This window comes from Rhodamnia argentea, chromosome 4, assembly GCF_020921035.1.
Source record: "Rhodamnia argentea isolate NSW1041297 chromosome 4, ASM2092103v1, whole genome shotgun sequence".
Classification (NCBI taxonomy): domain Eukaryota; kingdom Viridiplantae; phylum Streptophyta; class Magnoliopsida; order Myrtales; family Myrtaceae; genus Rhodamnia; species Rhodamnia argentea.
In genome coordinates this window covers 25,056,090-25,080,632 of record NC_063153.1, presented here as the reverse complement: position 1 = coordinate 25,080,632, position 24,543 = coordinate 25,056,090, and the positions used below count along the sequence as shown (strand labels likewise).

Here is a 24,543-nt window from a genome sequence, read left to right as displayed (position 1 = left end):
GTGATAATGCTCTTCTAGATAGATCACATTATTCTATCTCGATCACTCTTACAAAGTCTCTCAATGATTGTAATATAAATTTCACGAAGACAAGTGTATAGAATTTGAAGTACTCTTGCAGTTTGCAATTGTTGATTTTGATCGCACACCCGTAACACCACCATGGATCTTCTTTTATATTCCTTCACCCCCAAACTAGCAATTAGATGGGTCTTCAAAGGACCACTCTTCAAAGATTGAATGCCTTCAATTTTGATTGAAATGAGACTGTATTTAGAAGACTTGGTGACCGTTGAGTATTGAATCGAAACCCCTATGATGCAGTCGCCCATACAACCAAATCTTTGGTTTCCATAAGTAGAATTCTTCATTTATGGAAATTAGCTTGTTTCTAGAAAGGTAATCTCCAACAAATGTATTCTACTATTTGTTGTAGAAATATCTTGTTATTCGAAGATTACAAACTTCCTTCTCAAGAAAGGGCTTTTCTATGTTCCAGAGATGTAATGGTCGAACTTGCGCTGTCCCTTTCCAAAGAAGGGAGCTGCCATTGAGGCAAGTGCCTCTTGGCATATATAGCCCGGTGTCACTTATAAAGTAGTTGTTAATACTATCTTGCCTGCTGATGTCCAGATGATGGTAACATTTATGCCTCCATCACCAGCATCACCATTTCTGGCGACCCATCCACAAGACAATAACATCATCACAATAGGACTGGAGGACTCCTCTATTCAAATTTACAGTGGACAAGTTGATGAGGTGAGACCAGTTTCCAATTTTCCATTGGCGTTGAAAGTTAACCGTATAATGGATATTGACTGCTTCACTTTCCCAGGTCCAGACAAAACTAAAAGGACGTCAAAGAATAATTAAAGGCTTTACCTTCTCAACTGTCTTAAATGTTCTTTGGTCTTCTGGCGTTGATTCTCAGGTACCAGACCACTGCTTTCTTTTTACTAGCTAGGTCATACAAGGGCTTTTCTCTGTCTTCCATGAATCTTTTTGCTCTTACTGATCCAAGAAAAGAAGGCAATAGCATACTTTACAAACATCCAGAGATTTATGCAATGGTCGAACTTGCTCTCTCCCTTTCCCAAGAAGGGAGATGCCACTGAGGCAAGTGCCTCTTGGCACATGTGTCCCACTTTCACTTGTGAAGTTGTTAATAGTTAATACTGTCCAGATGATGACAACATTTATGCCCCCACCACCGGCGGCAACATTTCTGGCGTTCCATCCTCAAGACAATAACGTTATTGCGATGGGAATGGAGGACTCCTCTATTCTAATTTACAATTGTCAAGTTGATGAGGTGAGACCTGTTTTCATTGTCGTTTAAAGTTAACCTTGTTATCATCGGCGACAAAGTTACGGATATTGACCGTTTCACTTTCTCAGGTCAAGGAAGAACTAAAAGGACATCAGAAAAGAATAACAGGCCTTGCCTTCTCTAATGTCTTAAACGTCCTCGTGTCGTCTGGCGCTGACTCTCAGGTACCAGACCACTGCTGCGTCTTCCTTTCCATGTAGACATGCCTAAGTCTTGGGCAGACAGAGCAATGTAGTTTAAGGTGCTCCAAAAAAAAAAAATGGTTGACGTTGACTCTGGATATATTTGATGCTTATGTCCTCAGCATGCATCTGGTCATGAAGGCATCCGTTTCCGGCAGAATAAATCCTTCCAGAAAAATTCATCATTTGTGTTGACAAATTAATCCAATCCCATTAAGTACGAAAAAAGAAGATATGGTACTGTTGTTGCTTACAACAGACGATCGGTGGGATTCTCATAGAGAAAACGAACTTGATTCTTTCATTTGTGCGTCAATGTGGAAGTCCCCTTTGATGGATGTCTATCATCACTGCAGTTGTGTGTTTGGAGCATTGACGCATGGGAGAAGCTGGCTAGTAGGTTTCTGCAGATGCCGACTGGGGGTGGCGCGTCTCCTCTTGCTGATACTCGTGTTCAATTTCACGTGGATCAGATACGTCTGCTGGTGGTTCATGAAACACAGGTCGCCATATATGAAGCTCCTAAACTAGAATGCCTCCAGCAGGTATTGAAGATCCTTGTTTTTTTTGTGTGCACAAACCAATGTCTTTTCTCATCCTGATTGCATCAAAATCAGCGAAATATTAGGTACTATTGTTGCTTCTTGCAAATGTACTTTTTTTGATTCGGTGTTCATCGCAACTAGTGGGTTACTCGAGAAGCTAGCGGTCCAATCACAGATGCTACATATTCTTGCAATGGCCAATCAATAAATGTGAGCTTTGAAGACGGAAGTATCGGTGTTCTTTCTGCTTCTACACTTGGATTTAGATGTCGTATAAACCCTGCTGCTTATATCCGTCCAAACCCAAGGTAAGATGGTTATTGCTGCCTCAGTTAACCTAATTCCTTTATGGAAATTGGCAAGTCTCGTTCGCCAAGTTCCAATAGTCTGGGAAGGGGGTAAGGCCAAACTAAACGAGTGCCAAACTGATCACTAAGTGCAAACAAGACACGAGTGCCATCGAAAACATCCACGTGGACTTTACTAATGTTTTATTGTGACGTGGAAATTAAAAAGAGTTACAAGTCCACGTGCAAATTCTTCAGCATGTCCCTCAAAGAGAAAACGACGCCGCAGATCAACTCTAAACGCCGAGATGAGAGAGAAACGATCAAAATTGGCTGAGGAAAATTAGGGCTCAAACTTCCCTCCGCAAATCTTGTGAAGATTGCTGCAAATGAAATTAGGGCTCGATCTTCATCAATCTGTGTCTCAAGCAAATCATCAAGGCCCTACATTCTGTGATTCAGCGTGAGGGGAAGTGTTGCGCGGACACACAAGCAAAGGAAGTGATTTTTGTTTGTGGAAGTGATTAATAAACGACACACATGTTTATTCATTTGGCGTTATTGACGGAGTGAAAGCGAAAGAAAGGCGAGAAAGACGATCCGTGAGGAAAAATTAGGGTATCGGGCATAGTATAAAGGTGAGTTCATTTGAGTTGTACCTTATGTGTTTGTGTCACCGGCCGACAACGAGATTGTTGTTTGAATGTGATGGGGTAGTGGGGACCGAGTGATGAAGTAGTCGTGTCTTTGCTTTATTGTGGTCTTATTATGGAAAAAATTCTTTGTACGAGGTTGTGTTCCCCATTATAAAAAGATTTTCTATAACGCATTTAAAGATTCTCCGTGAGGGGAAAAAGGTGTAATGGGCAAAGGCTAGCAAAATTGTTAGCGGATGATAGAGATGCTATAAAAATTATTCTTTATATTGCATGTTTGTGTTGTGGTCCTTGTTATATAAAAATATATTTTATCTTCATGCAGGTCAACATAGCTGCATTGGGTGTCTATAGAAATAATTATTTTGAATCAACAGTGTTACCATGGGTGATACGCGCGGCAAAGTTTTCTACGATGGGAAGTTTGTAATTGGAGATAATGAGACTAAATATGTCGGTGGAGATGTGGCTTTGTCCTCATCGGGTGAGTGCGTCTTATAAAGGGTTTAAGAAGGATATAATGCAACGATTCGATGCAAAATTACTAAGCTATATTATGCAATACGTCAAAGTAAGGATGGAATGAGATCTTGCATGATGATAGTGGCGTTAGGGATGTTGTTACATTTCTTCATGGTCAAGAGGGTTATGTGCAATGGAGGGAGGAAGCAATTTGGAAGCTCATGGGAAACCCGGGATGGGGATGCATCTAGAAAAAACTACAAAGAGGACAATCGCCAACGGCCGTTTAAAAGAAAGAATGGGGCATACATGAGAAGACACAATAGGAAGATGACTCAAATAAATGTGAGTTCGGGAGTGCATTGTCCAGAAGATGAGAATCCAACAAATGCCCAAGTGATCATGATGAGACATTGAAAGCAAAGAGAAGACATTGACAAAGGAAAGAAGGACAAGGAGTATGAGGTACTGGGAAGAATAAGATGCGATGAAAAATGAGAAAGTAGTGAGAATCATTGCGCGAGACAAGAAATGGTGCAAAGTGGGAAGGTCAAGAAGCTCCTTTGTTTTGCTATCAATGAGATTTGATAATGCAAAACAATGAAGAGACTATTATAAAGTATTTAATCACAAGAGGAATCTAAAGTTCATTAAATACGAAGAACTATATTAGGGTGAAGTGTCACAAGATAATTGTCCATGGATGATATATGCCAGGATAGAAGAACTCATTTCAAATCCGGTCAGGAAGAGCATAACGTTTCGTAATAATAGAGTGACAAGTGTGTGGTTGGCCAAGCACTTTTCAATACCATTAAGGCCATGCGAGCTAAGACTCGATTGAAGCAACTAGTCGAGAGGAAGAGGTGTGAACGTGTCAGAAATCGCAAAGAGTAAGCACAAGGTGATGGGTGAATTGATGGGCATTACAAGCAAGAGTATGCACGAGATTGAACTATGCGGGGAGGTTCAAAATCCACAGTAGAATTCATGTGAGGTTGAGGAGCGTACTAGATGAGCATGAGACACATTCACAGGATGTACATATGTTTGAGGCATGCGAGATTTTAGCGAAGAGTGATTAGGTTAGATGGTTGTTTTGAAGGGTTTATGCAAAGGAGAGATATGGCAACTGGAAGAGATGGAAACAACCAAATGTTTCCACTAGCGGGTGGAAGTCGGAGAACAGTGTGGACCCTCGATCTCGGAGCGTCGTGGGCAATGGGTCGCCCTTGGCCGGGGGACCTGGACGCGGGCCTCTCCCAAGGCCCATTACCCAAATCGCGGCGGAGGATAAAATCGAGTCGACCTTGGGGTCAGTGGCATGGCTACGTGTGCATGCCGGAGTGCCACAATCGTTCGGGAAGGTAGATTGGAAACCCATCGAATAGTCGGGAGTTTCATGATCGGGGACTAGTTACGCCAACTATCGAGTTGACCCCTTTCGGTACCAAGTTGATTGAATTTTCTAATCTCGGATTTCATGCAGATGAGTGAGGTACGAATTAATCTAGGAGTTCATGCGGATGGGAGTGACTATCCTAGCAATCACAATCAATCAAACAAATCAAGGAATCCATAACGATAAATCGCATCAAATCAACATGGTATCAGTATAGCTCTATCAGCTTAGGAAAGGATATTAAAGCATTGGAGGGATCGGGAGTGATTTGGAAGTGATTCATCCATGAGGGCAAAATCGTAATTTTGAGAAAATTGGGGACGATTGCCAAAAGGGCAAACCGTCATTTGGAAGAGATTCGGAGTGAGAAATGTTGAAAATAGGATTGGCCACCTAAATGACCCGTTCTAATTTCCGACATTTTGAAATTTAGAATTTTGGAGACAAATACCCAAAGGGTAAAAATGTCATTTTAGGAAAGATGGAGGAGAAATCTCAAAATAGGTTGGCCAGTTGATTGGCCATTCCTCAATTTGATAATTTTGAATTTGGGAACTACAATTTTCTAATTTTTTTATTTCAATGATTTTCGATTTTTAATTATTTTTTATTATTATGGACCGGGTCAACCGGTCAACGAACCAACCCGGTCGAACCACGTCGGACGGCCTCCAAAAGACGCCACTTGAAGATTTGCGTACGAATTTAAAAATTCCGCCTAAATGAAATGTGTTCTCAGATTGCGCACGTGGCGAAGGACCGACCAATTAAAATCTATGGCAGGATTCGCCAGTGGCGAAATCCACTAATCTAAGAGGAATCTATGGTCAGATAATGACACGTGCAATCCACGGTCGTTGGATTGTCAGATCAGATCTACGGTGGGGATCGACAAGTGGCTAGTCCAGACCGTCAGATCAAGAGTATTATTTTTATTCGAAAATTGATTTTTATTTATTTTTTTAAAGAATTTTGATCCTACGATCGGAAACGTGACGGTGGCCAAACCGGTCACCGATCACAAAACATTTTTATTTTCAAAAATGGAATATTTTGAAAAATGATTTTATTTGGAAAATCGAGATCGACACGTGGCTATTTGGGCCGTCGGATCAAGTTTTGTTTTCTGTTATAACCGCCCGCGCTGACGTGTCCTCCAATCAGCGCCACGTCAGCGCCACATCAGCGCATTGACCGTGACCGCCACGTCAACTTCATCTCCTACCTCTAGACTCGACGGGATGGACGGCCACGGCTCGGCACGATCAACGGTGAAATCTAGCCCGATTTGGGCGATCGGTATCGACAGAATCGTATCGACTTCATCTATAACATATCCGAAAATCAGCGCGATCTAACGGTGGAACTATCCTAAAAGAGGCCAAAAGGTCCGGCCAGAATGCACTTTCCGGCGATTTTAGATTTCGAGTTTTCAGCCATTCAGACGTGATTTTCAACGTATCAAAAGCATCCAGGAGGTAGGAGGACTACCTGAGCATCTTGAATATTGGCGATTGGTCGTTTAACGACCACAGACTCGGATTCGGCGAAGTTCGGGAAGTTTCCTATCTGCCATTTTGGCGTGCATGATGCAAGAAAGAGGAAGGATAGGCTTAGATGTTGTTCAGGCTCTAATCGAAGGTTGAGAACGCATGAACAAGACTCGAGCTATGTAGTCGAACTGAATCGCAGATTGGACATGAAAACAGAGCATACTGGATGGAAGGGGACGACTGGTTCGCCGGCGATGATGGCGGCACGGGGTAGTGCGACGGTGGTGAGCTCGGCCTCTTGAATCGCTCTCTAAGAACTCGCGCTCTCCTGTGAAGTCGTCCTCTCGCACCTATCTCTTCTGTTTCTCCCCATTTTCCGTTCACTTCTTCTTTATGTGCAACGAAATCAAAACCGGGAGGTTCGGTGCACGCGGAAAAAACTGGGCTCCCAAAAATCCACCCCTCCAGTTCGTTATGCTCGCTCTTGATCGTTGGGAAAGGATGGGTCGATGAGGAGATTCTTGTGTTGGTTCCCTTTTTCTTCAAAATTTGACTTTCATTTAGTCTTTTGCTTCTGCTTCGGCGTGCGAGCGAAGAACCGCATGAGTTTTTGGCGGAGTTTTTGACCGGTAACTCGTTGACTGGTCAAGATTTTCTTTAATGGTAATTTTCTTTATGCCTAATTCAACACTCATCCGACCCATTTTTCAATTTAAGCAAAATTGGATTGGCAAAACGAATGTTATCCAGGTGACAAGTTTGGGAAAAATTGGTTCAATTTAGCGAAAAACCTAAATTCAAGATTAGTTGGATGAAAATGTGTCAATTAGGGCTCTAAAGATCGATTCGTGTCATCGACCTCACCAATGTGCTTAGAATGCTGAAAAACTTGTGGGTCATTGTTCATTTCGCATGGGTTCGGTTACATGCAATTGACCTGATTGAAAATGCGGATTATACGGAAATGCAATAGGTCAATTGTAACCGCCAAAAATTAAATTTATTGACCAAAATGCAATTAAAGGTGTGGAATCAAATGTCATAACTGACTCAAAGTAAGAAAAACAATAGAAAGACCCAAATGATTTTTGCTCAATTAGGTCCACATTGTAAAGACTCATGTGACCCAGTTGAATTTTCAAATTTTAAATGGCCAAATGAAGGAATTAAAGGAAAATATTGGATATTTTCCCATATTTTTAGGCCGAAAATGCTATTTTTGTAATTTTCTAATATACCAAAATATCAAAAATTGTGAAAAATACCGAAAATTATTTTTGTTCAAAAATGGATCCTAAGCTTGCCAAGGCTTAAAATTGATTTTCAATTTATGAATTTTATGGATTTGAAAGTTTTTAAAGAAAACGATTAAAAATCGTAACAAAGGACACGGTCTGGTTTTGAAAATCAATGGGATCGACAAACCGAACAACACAGAGACAAGGTGATTAACCTTGTCTTTCAATGATACTCATTTATGTATGTATAATGTTCGGTTAGGGGCATAAATTAATTGCACAAAGCAAATTGGGCGAAGAAGTATAGAGGCGATGAGCTACGGAAGCAATTTTGGTTGATTGCAAGCACTAACAGGCGACTTTAGAGCTCACAAGCAAGCCCTATATAAGTGTCTGTAAGCCTTTGAAGCCTTGTTCAGAGCAAAACATTGGTGTAAGGCCTTTTAGCGAAGAATTCAAGTGCGACATCGTTGATAACAATCTTGTGAGGCATTCAACGGCACGATTATAAGAGCCAGGTGCAAATCAATAATTAGTATCCCGGAAGACATCGAGTGATGGTATGACTAGGCTACAAGGCGAGAGAGATGGATGTACAAAGTGGCCTACACAATGTGGGCCTAGAATTGTAAAGAAATTGGAGGAGAGTGTACGGGGTAGTAGGTTTGCGAGCCGATCCGGAATGGGGATGATGGCTTGAGATTAAGAATAATGGTGACAATTATGTTGTCCACTGGAGAGGAAAAATGCTCTTGCCAAGCATGGCAATTGGGAATACCATGTTCACATGCTATATGTGCCATTCAAAGAACCCAATGCGGAGGATTATGTTGATGATTGTTATAAGAAAAATCTAATTGGGCATATCGATCATGATGCGCCCGAGGAGAGCAATGGGAGGCAAACCATCAACCCCCAAAACCTCTACCATTGAAGAAGCAAATACAAAAAGAAAATGAGATTGGAGGAAATTGAGAAAAGTGGTAACAAAATGAGCGGGCTGGTGGAATAATTCGATGCTCATTTTGCCATGGAGAAGGACAATAAGGTGGTTGTCGAGCTAAGAAACACCACCAACAACAACAATCGACAACTCAAGCCAATTAAGCACGCGGACAACACAAGCCACGGCAACCCCGGACCCCCACAAGTGACGTAAGTTGTTTGTTATTGTCCTTTATTTTTTGTAAATCTTTGGAGCAATGACTTCATCGCTTTCTCTTTTTGCGAGGTTAGAAGGAGACGGCAAGACATTCGTGAAACTATTGCGGGGGCACCACGGGCGACACAGCAGCCATGCGGTTCCAACCCGGACCAACCAGTCCACAAGTGTACGGAGGAAGAAATATCTTGTAAGCTGTTTGTTATTGTCCTTTATTTTCGAAATCCTTAGAGCAATGACTTTATTGCTTTCTCTTTTGCGGGTTAAAGGAGACCGAAGACATCGGAAACTATGCGGGGGCACCACGGGGCCCAGCGGCCAACTCCCCCCAAAAAGAAGAAAAATATCAAATTGTTTGTTATTGTCTTTGCTTTGACTATAAATCCTGAGCCATTAACTTCATTGCTTCGCCTTTCGCAGTTAAAGGAGACCGGCTGAAAATGTTCCTCAAACTTGTCATCACAACATCGATGGTGCAATTACAAAAGGACAAGACATAGGTAGATATGAATCGCATGACTAACTCAAGAAATGAGGTCTTGATCTCGAAGGAGGACCAACTCAAGAATGGCACCGATAGAAAGAAGCCAAGAAGGGCATTGATAAACCAACCAATGGTTACTCGACACAGCAAAAAAAACAATCAATGCCACCTCAAAACAAAGGGTAAAGGGCAATTGCAAAGAGTTCCGCCAAGCTTAGTTCCATGTAAAATGATCTTACAAATGTCAATCACGCCGCCGCCAACACGGCGGTGAGTTCAACGGGAGACAATACAAATGTACCGAACATCCAAGCGGTGGCTCCTCAAAGATAAAACAATGGAAAAGGAGATGGCAATGCAGCGGTGAATATAATTCCAATTGGAAGAGTGCTAGGATCATGCATCAAGAAGCCTTGAAAAAAAAAGGAAGTGATAAGTTATTAGCTGACGATAGGAGGATTGAGATGATGTCTTGATGTTTCTTTAGAAATTGAAGTTGCAGAATTGTGTTGCGCACACGATTGATGTATGTTATGCAGCAATGTGGTTAAGTTGTATATTCTGCATTTTGGTGGGAGCAATATGTTGCATTTGGTTTGGAACATGTGTTAGCACAAATTGCATTTTGTGTGTTTAGCATTATGTAATGAACTTGGTTGGCTATTATTGTTGTTGATGATATAAGAATAGCGGTACCATTGAGTAGCAATGATTATGTAATGGTGCAATAGTATTTGTAGTTGGATTGGCTTGTTATATCAAGATAAATAGTATTTATTGATACGGAAGCGCAATATAAAAAAGTGAACCTCGGATCACTTTTAAAAATTGAGAACTAAGTGACCATTTTCAAAATGAGGAACCTAAGTGATCACTTTTGAAAATGAGGAACCTACGTGTCCACTTTAAAGATATGGTACTTAAGTGGCCACTTTGTGAAAGTTACTAACCAAGTGGTCGATTTAACTAAATCTATGGCACTCAAACGATCATTCAATGGCTTGTTGGAGCTCATTCCATCTCGAACACCTTTACAAAAAATTGAGGACGATGCTTCTAATCTTGCGCACATCATTTTGACATTGCATTTGCACCATTGCATTCATGTTGGCATCCTCAAAACTCACAGAATTAACAACAATTCTTGGCACAAGAACAATATCACGTTCATATACGACATCATCATAAATTGTTCCTCAACTCGGTAGACTCAAAAATCTTCTCTTTAGTAGGGTTACAAATGCCCATAAACAGAACAAACCCACCAACAACAACACCATAACAATCATTCGATAAATATCTCTTTGATTTTCATCTTTGAAAATTCCTTCTCAAGGTTCAGCAAATATTGCACTTTATCTCCGCTTCCATTGAGTCCCCATCGCTAACTCATTTGTCAATACATGTCGACTTTCATCTTGTTTTGAAGTAGCTCCAAGATAACCTCCGTTGTTCGATTTGAGAATTTGAGTCAACCCACCTACAAGAAAGTCGACACAATTTCATTTATGCTTGTTGCATTAGCGAGGGTAAAGCACGATAACATATCCCCCAAAATCGAGCAAACAAACCCTAAATCCAAAACATGTAACGCTAAAGACATCGAAAAACTTGATAGATCAGCAAAATAGAGATTAGGGACCTAAAATATCCACAATTGAAGTCGCACTATAATTGGCGCATCCATGGAATCTTCTCCGGGATTATCTCTGCAAGCCGTTCTTGTTGGACTGAGCCCAATAGCAAAAGTGTAGAGATGCATCGGCTCTGCACTCGAGAGCCACTGCCGTGCTTCTACTTCCCATCGCGACTTTGACGATTTGATTTGGGCAATTAAGATTTGATTTTGTTGAGTTCGGCTTGATAGGGTTAGGGTTAATTCTTTGCGAGAATTTGATTTTCCCTATTTGTTGAAAGATCTCGGTAGGGTTAGGGTTCAAGTGATTTTGCCCCAATTGTTGAAGCAATTGATTTGTCTCATTCAATCGAAGGATACGACATCGTTCCATTTTATTGCAATTCGGCTTCGTAGGTTGGATTTACATTATTTTAATGCCACGTAGGATTTTCCGGTGACCCAAATCGCCAATGGCACTTAAGTGGTCCATATTTAAAAGTTGTGGTACTCGGTTGATCGAAAAAAAAGTTGTGGCACTTAAACGATCGCCGTACAAAAGTTATGGCACTTGTACTGTACTTACCCCGTCTAGGAAGTTATTCATTCCTCACTGATGGATTTGGCAGCTTGAGAGTCTACCCGCTGGTCATTGCAGCACATCCATCTGAAACTAACCAGTTTGCCCTAGGGCTTACTAATGGCAGCGTCTATGTGCTTGAGCCGTTGCAATCTGAAGGAGAGTGGGGTACTTCTCCTCCTGTTGAAAATGGTGCTGGGCCTAGCACATCCTCTGGCGCTTCCTTTTCAGATCAACCACCTTCGCCCAGGGCCGGCAAGGCTGGCCTCGCTCAGATCTGGGCAAGGCGGCTTCGCCCGCGGCTGCCATGACCTCCCCAGCCACCACCATGTGATCTGGGCACAGCAGTTTTGGTGAGGCCAAGCAAGGGCCGCAACCCTCCACAGATGGTGAGCTCGGGGTCAGCCCCAGTAAAAAAAAAAGAGAAAGAAAAGAAGGTGTTGAAAATTTAATTGCGGGAAACATGTCAACGATAGTTTGTGCTTTTGATGGGTGTCTGTTTGTGCGGTTTAGTTGATGTAGAGCAATGGACAAAGTAGGATACTTTGGCAAATGTAGGCAAACGTTTATGGGATAAGAATAATTTATTTAGTTTCACAAAATAGTTTGAAGGAGATGTTGGTGGAGAAGCATAATAACACAGAGTTTTAAGCTCATCTCCCCCACACAACTCAAATGGTTGAATTACAAGTCATGTCATGCCCCGATCCTCGAGCACGCAGTATTCCTACCTAATCGCTTCAGGTCGTAAAGGATAGTGTCCCGGGCACGCTATCAACCTACGATACTAAGCATGCGAAAACGTATAATGACAACAACATAAGATAGGGATAGAAAAGCAGGAAAATACATCAACCCAAAAACATCGTTTCAATTGCAAACACGGTTTAACCCAATAGAGATACTATGCTAATTAGTCCCGGACTTTGGAGCGGGGTAGGGTCATCCTCGTCTCTACTCCAAATATGGGATTACGTCACCCTCGCCTTTCAACATCATCTCCAAAGCATTACTAGCTCCTTTATCTTGAACCTAAAATGGTTTAATGATAGGGTGAGAAGTAAATTTCAGCGATCAATGTCTAAACCCGGCTAAGGCGTTAATTCGCTTGGAGTACCCCATTAAGCAATCACACTCACTAAATATCTACCTCAATTACAGGCAAACTTATCATCGAGAACCACACATATGCAATGCGTAATATGACATGACAGTCATATCAATCAATTCCTCACAAGGCATGACATGATAGTCATAATGATCAAACCATTGGCAATGCATAACAATCAATATGACTACTTGGGACACGACACGAAGTCCATTTATTAACGTTGGCCCACGCGTCCGGCGTGATATTGACTCATACAACTAGTGTGGTCCCACATTACGATTGGCGGTGTCGTGCAGCGGGACCGGGCATCGTCCCATATCCTCTCGGCGACAACGACTAAAAAGCTATGTATCCGGCGTGACCGGAGCGGCATAGCAAACAAGCATTCCAATAAGGAGCATCGGTCCTTCACAAGCTACGACCAACATCGGACAATCCCTTAAATCAGTACGGACGGCATGGGGCATGAATTGTCGTGCGTCTGACAAGTCGCGTGGTTTCGTGCAAGAAATAGGCACGGTACGGACTTGGTACGCACTTGTTGGGAATCCCAACACCATTACGTCATATGACTACTCAACTCATCCGTCAATCAATCAATTCTTATCTTTACATGCAGCCGGATGCTCACTCAATCTTGCCTAAAGACTTGACTCTTGGCCATTTTCATGCTAAAACATGCGGTTGAGTTTACATGGGGTCATATGAATGCACAATATTATCAACTAGGCTTTGAAAGCAATTTAGGGTGATTAACCCTCAATTGAGCATCTAATCAATCCATGGCCAACCAAATCATTCCATCGGGCAATCGATATAGACGATTGAGTCTAATAAACCAATCAATTTAATCACGAACATTTGATTGGATTATGCGCATTTAAATTTAATTCAAGAGACGATTCAATAATAGCCAATTCGATTAGTCAATCGATCGTACGCTTGTCTTTAGCCTATCTCTCGCTCACGATCAAGCAATAACAATCATTCAATCAATCAATCCAATCCTATTTGCCACAAAATCCTAACTAATCAAATTAACTTAACCAATTAGGACCATTGAACCTAAACCAAGTTTCTAACTTAAGCCGACCTTAATCGAACTACATAAACACCTATTAAACTAAATAAACTAACCCAAACATAACTAGCGACCTAACCAAGGATTAGAGGTCGACTCACGATCAATTACTCGAAGCGAGTTTGACGGCAATCCTCGGAAATCCTTCGATCACGAACTTTGGGCTAAAACAAATCATGGGCCCCAAAAACACTGATAATGGGCCCAAACTCTCGGCCCATTTGGCCCACGGGCCTAGGACAAAGCCCGGACACACGGCCCAGCAACCTAGGACACGGCCCGGACCACTTGCTTGGGCCACGGACCAACTCACAGGCCCACAATTAATGCCTAACCAGAATAGGGCAAGCTTGAAACAAGGGGAGGCAGAAGGGATCCGGGGCTATTTCCGGGGTCTATGGGAGGTGGTCGGCTCCGGGGTCGAAGGTGGAGGCTTGAGGGGATGTCGAAGGACGTGTTGGTGGTCGGAGGTGGCTCACGGTGTCCGGAGGAGCGGAGAAATGGCGGACAATGGCTGATCGGTGGCGAAACAGAGCAGGGAAACAAGGGCGGAGGCGGAGCGGCTTCGGTTTGAGGTTGTTTTGGGCTCCGGCGAGCTACGGCCGGCCACCAGAGGACTTACCCGACGTCGCGGGTCGAAGGTGGTCGCTGGTGGTGGTCGGTAGATGACGGAGATGGCCGAAGGAGGTCGGGACGACGAGTAATAGCGGTAGGGACAGACCCGCGTGAAACAAGGGACCGGAAGGCGAAACTGGACTTTGGGGCTCCCTCGGGAGGCTACCGGCTGTTGTGTGGTGGCGTGCGGCGGTTAGAGGAGCTAGCTGGAGGTCGGGTGGTGGTCGGTGGTTCTTTGGAGGTCGCTGAGAGTGCCGTCGGAGAACAATAGCGAAGTAGTCCGGCCCGAAACAGGCGGGGCTAGCATCTGGCTTCCCGGGGCTACTCCGGTTGGCTTACGGCGGCAAAAGTGGTGCTTTAGCGGTCGAACAAGAGGAGAGGAAAGGGCTGGTGGTCGAAGGAGGAGTGTGGAGTCGGTTTGGGGTGTCGCACGAAAATAACGGAGGGGGGTGGGGGTCGATTGATTAACGTGAGGAAGAAGAGAGGGAGGGAGGGAGAGAGAGAGAGAGAGAAAAAAATTGACTTTAGGGCCTTGGAGATAAGGTGGGTCCTGTGGCCAATTAATTCTTCTATCTTGTAGTTCATAGACCCTAGGGGTAAAATGGTAATTTTCAAAGTTGGTCGGGGGTATTTTGGTAATTTTGTCACTAAGGGCAATTTGGAATCCGGCTATCCGACAAAGGGTATTTTGGTTCAAGCTCAAGTCGGTTTGGTGAGAACCGAGGCTCGAGCGTGAGAATTCCAATCCTAAGATGCGACGACTAACAATCGAATCCTAAACTAATCCGATCGTCGGTTCTAGGAAATATCCAATTTCCGACTCTTAATTCCTTAAAATCTAATTTTGAAACATAAACTAGAATTCACAGTCATTCCATAAACTGAATTCTATTGTCCTACATATGTTGGGATTTTCAAGGCGTCACAACCTATCTTTTAATTTGCAAGCTATACGCTTGCTTAGACATTCCTTGTTCACACCAATTAGACTTCAAGTTGCACTTTCACACCAATAGTCTTTACTAAGAAAGTTAAGAAAGAAAGAGTGTCAACATGAAATAAATGGTTCGACAAAGATTAAAATAAAAAGGAAAAAAAAAAGTTTGTTTTCCTAAATAGTTATTCGATCGCAAATAACCCGTTGGCTGAGAAATTCTAATTGTGACATCGAAAGTATTAAGTTGATGACTAGATGATCTTCAAGCATGATATGGTAGGGAGAAATCTAGTTTGAGAATAGAGGGACATTTATTTTGGCAATTTGTTTTTCTAGAGGAGTCTCTTTTAAAAGAAAAAAGTCGGATCGTGCATTGAACAATAGCAATCCAACGGAGGTGTTGTGATGGACTCATGTACATCACACGGAGCCACCGGAATCCGAAGGGTGTTGGGCCACGCACAACCTACGGTGCATCTACTTCAGATCAACCCCAAAGGTAGTCCAGGCCATGTCTCCCCCTATAGCATTAAAATGCTGAGCTGGCTGTCCTCGTCACTTGATTCAAGTTTTGAGGAATGTTGGAGAGGGTAGATTTTATAGCTAGAGGTGTCAAATGGGTGGGTCGGATCGGATTGAATATGGTCCGATCCATATTGACCCATTTAACTTGTTTTGACTTATTATAACACAATACAAATTTAACGATTCATGCTCGATCCAACCCACACCCAACCTATACCCGATCCGACCCATATTACTTAAATACTTCTATTTTTTACCAAATCATGGAATATTTATTTTTTTGTAATTTATTCAAAAATGATATTGCTAAAACACTTTCATGCAATTGAATTTTTCTTTTAATTTTTCTAAAAAAATTTAAATTTTTTCTTTATTTTTTTATAAAATTAATTTTTTACTATTACCCATCGCCTGCCGCCGCCGCTGCCAAGATGGTTGATCAATCCTCGAGAGTCTTGTGAGCTCGCGTGCTCGCGATGAATAAAGTGGCAGAGTATTCGATGCAAACAGAGGAAGTGCGAGTTGCTGAGAGCCAAGAACTAGAAGATGGACACACACTTTTCGCTCTGCATCGAGAAATTATTTATATCTAGAATCCGAGGCAAAGTCCTTAAAAATCCGATAATAACATAGATTGAAAGGGTCGATCGAGAAACTGAGAGAGTCCCCGTTTTCTTTGCAACAGCGGCTGAAAATGGTTCGTGCGAGAGGCGCGATCATTAGTGATCCTCACTAATCGATTTTTTCGCGTTCATGGTTGCGACGTATTTAAAAAGGTTCTTCAGGGAGAGAGGGTACGACGGTCGAAGAGAGATTTGAAGATGTTTCTAAGGACCGGACCATTGGGAATGCAGGAGCTATCCGGGCCGAGTTCCAAAAATGCCCTCCTGTTGGTGGCGTAATTACGGCATCATTCCGGGATGATTCGCTTCTTTTTTTTATTATTTTCTATGGGTTGATCTTGTGATGATCAGCGGTGGTGGGCCAAAAGTGGTTCGAAAAGGGTTATATTTGAATTGGCTTTATAAGTCTAAACTCATATTTGACACGTTTTTTAAATCTACCGAATCTATATGTGACTCAAGTGAATAAAAATGGGTTAAAAAGTGGGGTCAAAGACTCATATTGACATCTCTACTCTGGACATAGTTCAGTACAATCTGTCTTCAAGTGGTACAATTAGCGTCCTAATCAATTTCTGCTCGAGTCTCGCCGTGATAATTTGTTCTATTATTCTCATTTGGGCTGACTGAAAGTGAAAAAGGAAGAACATGAGATAAGGGTGTTGCTTGGCGATGTTTTCAAATTCGAGAGGGCAAGCTAAAGGACCAGAGGAACAGGGTTTAGTTTTCTTAGGTGGCTCCTTTTCTTTGTTCCTTCTGCGTTTATGCTGAAAGTGATTTATTCTTTTGCAATTTGCCTTGAAAGCATTTGTGAGCAGGTTCTCCTTTCTTCTTTCGCCGCAAAAGCATAACTTCGTCTTGTTCGTCTTTCGCTCCTATCCACCGGGGACACAGAAGTAAGTTATTTCTCGAGCTTCTGTAGTTTGTTTGACCATTTGATTTTGTTAATTTGCCAATGAACATGTGGGAGCACGACAACGACACCCTTTTCTGATCTCATTCGTACTCTGATCACCCTTAGCAAGGGCTTGCACTTTAAACTAATGAGAAAGCCAAACGTCCACGTTGAAGCCGGAAGTGCAATTCGAGATCATTTGATTTTGATTCGTATATAGCAAGTTCAACCTTCGACAATTTTTGGATGTCATGCATCTAGAAGTCGCATTCTTCGGACTGAACCAATTCACAAAATCAATAAGAAAGCGAAACTAGCTCTTCTATGGATTACCAAATTAATTAAATGAATTAACTAACCTAGTCCGAGCTCTCCCAAGCTCTACCAATTCACAACTTAGGTTCACATGATTTTTTTATCAAAAGATTTTTAATTTTGGGATCGTCACTATTCTTTTTTGTAGGTAGATTAGATAACTAAATAAAGTATGGGAGAATACTTTATTTTCTGCAAACTAGATATTTAGGTTCGGGGACTTGATTATGTTAATTCATTCAATTAATCTGGTAATCTATTAACCTGAAATTCCCTAATTTCAAATCGTGATAGCTATGACATCATCTTCAGACATTTCCACATAAGTTGGGATTAGTTCCACTTAGAAGCTGGAAAGTTACTGGATTTCCCCACTTCTTGAGAAGAATATGGATTTTAGAAGGGAATCAGAACTTGGTTCGGTATAGTTGTAGCCAAAATGTAGCTATAATTACTATGAAGTGTTGTAACTTCAATGTTTGATAAAACATGTTTTCACGGCAATAACACCTCAAATTTGGGTGAGGAGCTTCCTAAAAGCTATGATAACTTTGGAGATACTACAATTGTAAACTGTTCTATGAAGTGTTCGCCAAACACCTTACAAAAGCTGTAGTACATTATTTTCGCAGTTGAAGAAGTAATACCAAATAACCTCTTAAATTGGGAACCCGAATTATTTTTCATTGATGGCAGAACCATCCTGCCTTGTAAAATTTCCTACACTTGCAGCTCGAAAACGATCAAAACTCGTTGTCTTTTAAATTATATCCCGTCCCTCCGGTGATTCCACAAGGAGGTGGGAGGGAATATTGCTTGGATCGGTATCCAGTGGATCGTGTCCATTATAGCCACTAATCATGTGGATCTTAGGTGGGTCCTATATAGGAAAGGTACATGGTCCAATTAATTTGTGTTAAACTTTTTCCCATCCCTACAATACTCGGTCTCCAAGAATGTCGGATTGGATCAAAAGTAAAGGATTGTGCCACATGACTAAATTTTTTTGCGATAATGACATAATAAGGGTTTGCCGAGTAACTGAATACCACAAATTTTTTTTTTTTTTGGTTTAATCAAGCATTTCAATTTCTTAAGTTGGGTTCAATGTAGCGTGTCCATTATTTTTGCCACGTCATGTGCTTGTTCCCTGACATGGCTCGCTTATTCAGCACAATTGCTGACAAGGTAGCTTTCTCAACGAAAATTATGCAACTCCAACTTTTTTTACGTCAGCAATGCAAATCCAATTTACAACAATGGAAAATATCCTTCTTCTTTTTTTTCCATTTCCCTTTTTTTCTCCCTCTTCCTTCCTCGGTTTGCATCAGGCCCACGTGGCCCTATCCGCCATTGATGTCCACACTGGCCGCTTGCCATCACCGGTAATGCGCTCTTGACATCGTTGGTAAATGTCAAATTCTGTTGGTAACAAAAACGTGACTGGCATGTTGCAAAGCTCGTCAAACATTAGTAAATTACTAACAGGTTTTGACAAGTACCAACATTTATCCAAAATTTACCTATCATTAACAATCTACCAATAGAAATTTTTATGGCTTACCAACGTGTTAGGAATTTCTGACTTATACACTAAATTAGTCACATTCGAGACATTAAGTTACCGGCTGATTTTATTCACTTATCAACTTTTTATATTGGTTGGTTTTGAAAAGCACTAACATCTATTTATACTTCAAAATTTGGCCGCTGCTTTCATAATCCGTCAACATTTAATTTTGTGACTTGCCAACTTGTCGAAGTGACTAACTTTTATATTCAATTGCCAACCTTAAGTTGAACTGTAAAGACTAACTAATTTTATTCACCTATAAAGTATTTATCTTGTTTCATTTTGAAAAGTACTGACATACTTACCAACTACCATAATAATCTGCTAACATTTATTTTGATGAGTTAACAATCCATTAAACTACTAAGTTCATTTGAATTGTGAGTCTCAATTTGACTGATGCACCATCATTGTTACATCACTAACGGTATGGCTCCGGAGCAAGTTGATTCGTTCGAGCTCGTCTAAGTGTAACATTAGGCAAGATGATTTAAAGTTTGTCACATTATTTAGATACATGCATTTGTGCGAAGGGAATAACTCCTTTTGCGTCCTAAAGTTGACGTGGTTGTGCAACTTTGGTCCCTGAAGTTTCATTTTCCACTATCCAACTCTTGAGTAAAGTTGGATCACATTCCTAATGCATGTGTTGAACAATCTCATCCCCCCAAAAAAAAAAAGGGAAAATTACCAAAAAATTCCTAAACTTATTGCAATTGTGCGAAATTCAATCCTAATTTTATTTTTTGCTAATATAGTCCTAAACATTTTGCATTTATATCAATTCAATCCATCCGGTCAATTTTAACCAGAACTCGGCGACGTGATGCGGTCGACGCTGATGTATTTATTCTTCACAGCATTCACTTTGGTCCCATATAAATCAAAATAATGACGTAAATGTGACTCTTCCCCAATATGAAGATGTTTCTGAATTTGGTCCAAAGTTTGGAGGCAATCTTGAAATAATTGCTCCAACTTGAAAGTATTCTGAAATGGCAATCTTGAGGGCACGGATTTTGTTGACAAGTACTTGCAATTCATAGACTTGCTCCAACAAGGGTTTAGTATCAACAAATTTAAAGTCAAAATAAAAGTGACTTGGCATGATATGGCATAGAAAAATCGGTGGATTTTTTTTTTTGGGGGGGATTTGCTTTTCTAGAGGAATCTCTTTTGGCAGAAACAAGTCGGATTGCGCGTTGCTAGTTAGTCAAGGCAAGCAAAATGCTGCGGAAATTACGCGTGCAAGGATTGTCTTTTGGTTTTCTTTTCTTCTTCTCCTATTAATAGAAGAGGCAAGTCCAAGTCGTCATATTGTCGTTTCGTTGGTTTATAATATCCAATCACTAATCACAAACAATTTTAATTACAGTATTGGTCGTTAGTATTTTTTTTAAAATCTTTTCTTTTCTCTTTCTTTTATGAACAAAAAAGCAAGTCAAGTCCAGCGTGCTGGATCTTGGGGCTCAAATTTCAAGCAAAACTTCACACGCACTTGCGCTAGAAGTTTCACATCTTATGGATTTCATTGTTCACCTGTTATCACAGGATGCCAACCACAGGGTTTGGATTATTTAAGATTTGTGCAAAGATAGTATGACATCAACATGTATTCTCTTACATGAACTCGCGATTCCACCCACCCGGGAGGGGAAGTACGTGAAAAAGAAAAAAGAAGGATCGAAGTTAATCATCTCGTGTGCGTAACACGACATGGACTAAGCATAACGCCTCAACTCAATCAGTTGTTGATTGTGCAGACAAGATAGTCATTATCGTCCAACTTGCCTAAGCATGTTAGGCGCTAACATACGTGATATCATAGTTCGGATCAGACATTGACCCTGCAAACAGAGAGAGAGAAAGTAGGCGTTATATCAATCTGCTTTTTTATTACATTGGTTAGCGACTCGGAGCATCAGAACAGATCGTTGGTCGGCGTTTTTAGTAATAGGAAAAGCAAAGTCAAGTCAAGAAGAAGCCGATGATGCGCCTTCCGCATAATGCCGCGGAAAATTATGGGAGCAATAATTGTCCTTCCCGTGCAGCATGCGTCTTGGACCGTCTGATGGAGGATAGGCATCCGACGGTCAAACCTCTTTGTTGCGACGGTCAAACCCTAGCTAATAATCTTATCATATTTCCGGATGATGAGGAAACCCTAGATATGTAGGCAAATTCCCATTATTCATTCTAATAGTGGGAGTTTGGTTCATTCACTAATTTCATCTTTCGCTGCTACAGTATTTGATCATCAAGAAGCGAACATATATATCTTTTCTCTAGACAACAGAAAAGGCTTATAAAATTTATTTTGCCTCGATTACATCCTAAATTTTGGGATTTATCCATCTAAAAAACAAACTTTACTATGTAAAAAATTTGCATTTCATATTTTTACCTAAACTTTATTTCGCTTTCTCTTTGCTGTTTAATCTTCTCCATATACATGTACTTGTTTATTTTTTCCATAACGAGACACATCATCGATAAACTATCGTTCTTGTCAAATAAATATCCACTATGTTATCACTTCTCTCTCATTTTTTTTTTTCATTTGTAGTTTGAGGCAGTACATTAATCGGGAATATGTTACCGACAAATCGGTTACCCGAGGTCTACATCCATTACCTTGCGCACCTTCGATTTACCTAACAGTATAGAAACTTCCAAGAAAAGTAAATCTTTCCAAAGGGTTTAACCCGGCCGTAGGGTCAAGAAATGATGATTTGGTACTGTTGAATTCCACAGACATGTCATTATAATTGTGAACCAACAAACGACAAGACCTAGCACTTACTAGAAACGGGACCGTCCACTGAAAAAAAACGACAAAGAAGTAATGAAACATTCACTGTTCTTCCAGGGTTATTTACTTACTCTTTTGACTTCTTCGACAATGGGGGACGTGGACAGATAGTGTCCAATGGAATTTGCGACTGGCCGGCCGGTCCGATAACACTTTTTTTTTTTTTTTTGGGATTTGCTTTTCTAGATGAATGTCTTTTGAAAGAAACTAGTCGGATTGCGCAATGCTAGTTACTCTTCTTTTCTATTTCTCTTTTATTAATGGAAAAACCAAAGTCAAGACCAGAAGTACCCCACAGAGGATGGTTCCCACGCACCTTCCACAAAGTGTTGTGAAAATTGCCCGCGCAAGGATTGCCCTTTGGTTTTCTTTTCTATGTCTTTATTAACGAAAAGGCAAAGTCTAAGTCATCATATCGTCGTTTAGTTGGTTCGCAAACAACTTTAACGAATATTAGTCGTCAAACGTGCCGAATCTTGGAGCTCAAAATTCAATCAAAGCTTCCCAATTCACATGCACTTGCTAGAAGTTTCACATCTATGGATTTCATTATTTCCATGCTATCGCAGGATGCCAATAACGAGGTTTGGATTATTTAAGGTTTGTACAGAGATAGTGTATGATTAACATGTATTCCCAAATAAAAACTCGCGATTCCACCCACACACGGGACGAGGAGTCCGTAAAAAGGAAAAAAAAGGTCAACCAGAATCATCTCGTTTACGTTACGAGATAAACTAATATAAGGTCGCCACTCAACTAATTGCTAATTGTGTAAAGAAGATTTCGTAATTGTCAATTATATATCGATTTTTTTTAATTGTCTCGATAATCTAATGTCCATATACCGTAGATTCTCCCGACTTGCTGATATGTAAAATGTGCTAATGTGCTCGTAGCTCCATTCCAATTTGGGATAAAGAGTGTTGCTCGATTCCATTTTGTGGTAAAATGCATGCATTGAATCTTCAATCGACCATAAACAACATGCACGGGGTGAATCTACGCATGAATTTGATGGTCGTCCTCTGATTTTTTGATAAAATGGGTCTCCCCTTCGTCTCTATTTCTTTTATTAAAAGCGAAAAGTAAGTTAAGTCAACAAGTAAACGCACCTTCCGCATACTGCCGTGGAAATTACGCGTGCAAAAATTGCCCTTCTCGTGCAGCATGTGTCTTGGACCGTCGGATGGCAAGGACTCAGCATTATGTGCTTTGCACAAAATGGCCCCCAGCGATCTTTCTATGCTTCAACTATTTTTTATCTAATAATGAAGAGGTTTGGCCGTTGCCAACTGCATTTTCTAATCTTTGAAAGGGTCAAATAAAATTAATTTTTTGATGTCATGCCAAGTCAGAGAAGTCTCAATCTGCTCACCATAAAGCAATCACAATCATAGATTAGGAGTTCATTATGGACTTTGCACAAATTGTCCTTAATAATCATCGGATGAAGAGGAAACGTACCTAGGTAGACAAATTTCCATTATTCATTCTAATAATGGAAGTTTGCTCCATTCACTAGTAAATATTTTGTCTTCCAAGCCAGAAAAAGTCTAGGACCTCACTAATTTCATCCTTTGCTGCTACAGTTCTTGATCCTCAAGAAACTTAGAGCGAATGTGTATATTTTCTCTAGGCGACATAAACGACTTATAAAATTTCATCTATCCCGATTATTACATCCTAACCTTCATTTTTTTTTTAGAGGGAGGGATTTATCCATCCAGCACGCACACAAATAAGTAAAAACACAATTAGGATGAAAAGAATAAACTTTATGATGTGTAAAATTTGCATTTCATAGTCTTTCCTAAACTTTTATTCCTTTTCTCTTCGCTATTTAATCTTTACCATATGCATATACTCGCTTATTTCTTCCATAACGAAGCTCGTAACAACTGTCATTCTTGTCAAATAAATGTCCACTATGTGATCACTTCTCTCTCTCTCTCTTTTCCATTTATAATTTGACATAGTACATTAAACAAGTTAACAAAATAGACTCTACATAGGAAACAAAAAAAAAAAAAATTAAAACTTGTTCAAACATATAAACACATTCTAATGGTTAAGATACGAAGTGTAATACGCAAATGTAGTTTTGTTTAAGCGATGATGACGACAAAGACAGCGCCAAACAATACTTCATCCAATAAACAACTGACTGATAAAAAAGACTCTGCCAAATAATACTCGGAGTGTGTCCGAATATTCCTGCGAATCTATCCATGAAGCGTTCCCCGAAAGAGACGAAGGAAAGCGACAGCCCCATGTGAGCTCCACTATCGGTAAAAAATACTTTCCACGCCCCGATTTTATAATCAAGTCCATGGTGGATCTCACATTTCAATGAAAGCACCCGCACAGGTTCCACGCACCTTCCTCGCAATGCCAGCGGAAATTACGCGGGCAATGGTTTGTCCTTCCGGTGCATGAAAGGATCGTCGGACGGCAAGAATTCAGCATTGTCTAAGGCTGAGAACGGGTGGAGATCACAGCAGTGGGTGGATTTGTGCTGTTTGAGCACTCCTCAGGTAATCCATGACTCCTTCTCTCCACTTCTCTTCTCTTCTCTGTTTTCCTCCTTTGATTGCTCCACTTACATCTGACGAGT

At 40.9% G+C, this 24,543-nt stretch overlaps 2 protein-coding genes across 3 annotated transcripts in view; both read left to right on the top strand.

Moving 5' to 3' along the window:
- LOC115730737 (protein TOPLESS-like) overlaps window positions 1-24,543 on the top strand; it is a 48,155-nt gene that overhangs the window by 10,867 nt on the left and 12,745 nt on the right. The gene's annotated exons all lie outside the window — the stretch shown is intronic.
- The window catches only part of LOC115733026 (disease resistance protein L6-like), a 154,133-nt gene that overhangs the window by 127,297 nt on the left and 2,293 nt on the right, over window positions 1-24,543 (top strand). For both annotated transcript variants that reach the window (XM_048277042.1, XM_048277043.1), the window contains exon 3: window positions 24,404-24,463. The gene's annotated coding sequence lies outside the window, so the exon portion shown is untranslated. The remainder of the gene's footprint in view (window positions 1-24,403; window positions 24,464-24,543) is intronic.